This window comes from Ailuropoda melanoleuca, chromosome 17, assembly GCF_002007445.2.
Source record: "Ailuropoda melanoleuca isolate Jingjing chromosome 17, ASM200744v2, whole genome shotgun sequence".
NCBI lineage: Eukaryota > Metazoa > Chordata > Mammalia > Carnivora > Ursidae > Ailuropoda > Ailuropoda melanoleuca.
Genome location: NC_048234.1, coordinates 27,970,047 through 27,974,874, shown reverse-complemented (window position 1 = coordinate 27,974,874; position 4,828 = coordinate 27,970,047).

Below are 4,828 nucleotides of genomic sequence, written 5' to 3'. Positions count from 1 at the left end.
CTACTTTGATTCTATTGTATCAGAGAATATACTCTGTATGAATGCAGTGCTTTTAAACTTGTTGAGGTTTGCTTTATGGAATATGGTCTGTCTTGGTATAGATATGACACTTGAAAAGAATGTGTAGTCTTTGTTGTTTGGTGGTGTGTTCTATAACTGATATAACTTATGTGATTCTCTTCTTTAATGTGTTAATGTGTGAATTACATGGATTGATTTCCATATATTAAACCAACTTTTTATTGCTGGGATAAAACCCACTTGGTTATGATAATTTAATGTCTTATATCTTGCTGGATTCAATTGATAATATTTGTTTGGACTTCATGTCTGTGTTCAAAATGGGTATTTATCTATAATTTCCTTTGTATATAATGCCCTTAGCTAGATTTGGCATCAGAGTTATGTTGGCCTCCTGGCTTGAGAAGTATCTCTACCCTATAATTACATGAAAGAGTGTATAGAACATTAACAATGTTACTTTATTAAATACTTGATAAAATTCCTTATTAGGTGCTTCGGATCTGAATTTTTCATTGTGGGAATTGCTTTAATTACAAATTCAAATTAATAAATAAATATGGAGGGGCACCTGGATAGTTCAGTAGGTTTAGCGTCTGCCTTTGGCTCAGGTCATGATCCCAGGATCCTGGGATAGAGCCCTGCATCAGGCTCCCTGCTCAGTGGGGAGCCTGCTTCTCCCTCTCCTTCTTCCTCTTCACTCTGCTCATGCTCTCTTTCATTCTCTCTAATGAATAAATAAAATCTTCAAAGAAAATAAATAAATAGATATGGAGGTTTTAGATTTTCTGTTTATTGTAGTGAAAGCATGTACTCTACCTGATTGTTCCCCTTTATCTTATCAAAACACATTTACATTCAGTGAAATCTGTAATTTAAGCATACAGTTCTAGGGGTTTTGACAAACATATCATAGCCACCAAAATCAAAATATAGAGCAGAATCGTGCTCTTCCACCTCTGGGCCAAATGTAGCCTATGGTCCACTTATGTTTAGCCCTTCAGGTAAGAACCTTTTTTTATATTAATAGAGGGTTAAAAAAATACAAAAAAGGATCTGTGACAGGGACCACACATGGTTGTGAAATATTTACTATATGACCCTTTATAAAAAAAAGTTTGCCAAGCCCTGATACAAAGCAGTTCCACAACCCCCCAAAATTCTACTGTGCCCCTGTGTCATCAGCTATCCCCCTTAAGTGCAGCCCTAAACAACCCCTGAACTATTTTGTACCTCTGTTAGATTGGTGCTTGCAAGAATACCATATAAATCCAGTGTTAAATTATGTAACCTGCAGAGTCTGGCTTCTTTCACTTAGTACAAAGCATCTGAGAGTTATATATGTTATTGCGTGTATCCATAATTCCTACTCCTAAAGGATGGACTTCTGGTTTCTCAACTCCTACCTGGAGCATTTAGTCAGATCTCTTTACTTTAGTCAGAAACCCAGCATGCCCCAGCACTGGGCAACTTCCAGAATCTCTGTTTTGCAGCACAGTATTTGGCCAAAGACTAAAACGTTACGTACAAATTGCTGGGGTTTCTTCTCTGCATTTGGACCCTCCTTTCTGTTACTGGACCTTGCAAATTCCAGCTGACTCAGCATGCCCAAATGGTGCTCCATAAGAACACTGCCTCACTTTCCTGCGCTGCACTTAACAAATTTCAGGGAACTGAAAGCTGAGTTCACTGCATCATTTCCCTTCTCTCAAGGACCACAGCCCTGCACTTGCCCAACACCCAAAAGTAGTCCCTTTATATGTTTTGCCCATTTCTTACTTTTTATGGGGCTAGGGGAGAGCAGATCCAATATCCATTATTCGTTCATGGCTGGAATTAGAAATCACTTGGTTTTGAATCATTTAAAAAATGAATAAATTATCTATAAGCGTTTAAACAATACTGGGATCAAGTCAGTTTGGCATTCTGCTATTTTAGTGAAACTACACTTACACAAATGATCTCTATAAATGTAAATTTATAAATGTAATGCACATTTATTAAATTGTAATAAAATATAATGTACATTTATTGAATTGTTTATAGAAGGCAACTTTGATTTTTAAAAAACTTTGTGTAAAATTTACCTGGATATGCTGCCTTTAATTGTGTTTATTATCTTTAGTTATCCCGCTGTTGTATATAATTAATATAACTAAAAATACTGAGGCACAACACAGTGTAACAGTTTCCCCTTATCAGTGGGGTATATGTTTCAGGAATCCTCAGTGGATGTCTGAAACCATGGATAGTACTTAACCCTGTATCTACTATGTCTTTCCTATATGAACACACCTATGATCGTTTAATTTATAAATTAGATACGGTAAGAGATTAACAACAATAACTAATAATCAAATAGAATGATTATAACAATATATTATAATTAGAGTTATGTGAATGTGACCTCTCTCTCAAAATATCTTATTGTACTGTACTCACCCTTCTTCTTGTGATGATGTGAGATGATAAAGTGCCTATGTGATGAGTTGCCGTTAGGGGAACTTGGCCTGTGACATAGTGTTAGGCTATTATCAATCTTCTGAGAATACATCAGAAGGATGTCTGCTTCTAGACCACGGTTGACTGCAGGTAGCTGAAACCACAGAAAGCAAAACTGTGGACAAGGGGGGACCAATATATGTATTGCATATAATCCATTGAAAGCCACATCTTTAGAGTATTACATTCCTCTGTTAATGGAAAGAGATAATAAATAATGAAGGACCAGCTGCCATTTTGAATTTTTAGCCTTACCATTGCTTTGATGCTCAAGATATGAATTAGAAAATGTTGCATTATGTACCATAGTCTACAAGTCAAGTTTACAAGTCAGCTGCGCTTTTCCTGCAGAACCCTGGGGTCTTGTGAGGAATGAGCAAAGTAACTGTCTTCTGGGCTTAGAAAGTATCTCCCAGGAAAGCCAGGAGTGGAGTGGAGTGAGATTGTGGTTTGGAGTCAGCCTAATAGGGACTTGAATCTTTTATTGAATATATTACTTTAGACAAATTTTCTCATTCCCCTGTGCTTTAGCTTCTATTTTAAGCATAATGGAGGCAGAATTTCCAACCTAAATGGATCGTTTTGAGATTTAGATGATGTACTATATACAGAGAACCCACCTCAATCCTGGGGCATAGTAGAAACCCATTGGTTAGGTGCATCAGTTCTGTCCCTATTCCACTGCCAGCACGACTAAAAAGTTTTCATATATATATTCTAATTTTATATGTGTGTATATGTATATATAATATATAATACAGACATATTTGTAGAAGAGAAAGCAGTTTTAAATCACATCTCTATCGTATGAAATTGGAAATTTACCATCTTTGTGCCTCAATTTTCTAATCTGCACAGAAAGTGTTATGTTCAGCTGCTCAGGAATTTTTTGAGGATGCATTAGCTTTCCGTGGAAAAGTAGAGCTTTTGGAAACTCGGAGAAAAGAAAAATGAAATTCTAGGAAATAATTTATTCATCAGGGTCTTGCAGAGGAAAGGCAAGGTTTTGGTACTACCTCTAACTGCCATTTTCATTTCCCTGAGCCTTAAGTTTGGGTTTCTCTAACAATCGTAAGCTGAGTATATATATTTTTTTCTAAAAACAAAATAAATGAAAATCTTGAATTGTACAGAACCAGTGCCCACAGCCAGCATTACCTTTTTGGAAGCTGCAGTTGCTTTGATTTACTGTTACAGTCCAAAATGTAGTACCTTTCAGGAGACTGCTCCTTGGAAGCAGGGAGTCCGAGTCCAGTTGGACATCAGTGTGAATACTGTCATCGGCATTGGCAAGATCTTCTCACCTGACACTTGGAGGTGACGTGTAGTCATTGTGCCTTTCAGCAGGAGTGCCCTGTAGAGGATTAATACCCAAATACCCCAAATCTGATGATGACAAACCTAAGTCTGTAGTCCTTTCTATTTCAAAGTCCCAAAGTCCCCTTTTAGTCAGAAAGAAAAAGATACTTTTAAATAAATGGGAGAAATAGTGAAGTTAAATTCTTGGTTAAAGTAATTTAATCATCAAATTGTATGATAGAACTGAATGTGTTTACTCCAGCAAACATACAGCATTACACAAACGGCCTAAGGAAGAAAGAATGTGCCTGAGAGAAAAAGAGAGACAGAAAAGAAGAAATCTGCAAAGCCATATAGGGTGTGTGTGGGATGGGGGGGCGGAGGACGAGCAAAACCACAAGGCAAGAATATCACACTTGCATTTGTTTTTTAGTAACTTTTAAAAAAAAATGTCATCTCTGCACCCAACATGGGGCTCAAACTCAGGACCCCAAGATCAAGAGTCAGATGCTCTACCGACTGAGCCAGCCAGGCACCCACACACTTGTGTTTAAACAGAACCCAGAGGTTGAAATTCACGCTCACTTTGAGATGCCATTTTGTTGTCGGTGGCAAGATCATTCTAAAGGGTTAGCAAGGGACAGTGGAAGGGAGATTTGGAGTCCAAGAGACCTGAGAGCAGTAATCCTAGCCAAGTTACCTAAAGCCTACTGATCCTCCATTCCAACTTCCTGAAAATGGGTGTGTAACAATAATTGTACTTTCCATGGATGTGAGGAAGAGCCAATGAAATGAAGTATGATCAATGGTTACACAGTGACAATATAAACTTTTTAACAATGCAAAGTTTAGTAACTCTTGTTTGTAAGTATGCAATATTGAACTTTAGAGTATCAACCCTGTTCAGTTCAGCACACAGTAAATTCCACAACAAAGCAAATTATATTAATTTCCAGTTCACAGATCATTTTTAAATCACATATTTTAGGGTTTTGAAAGTATTATT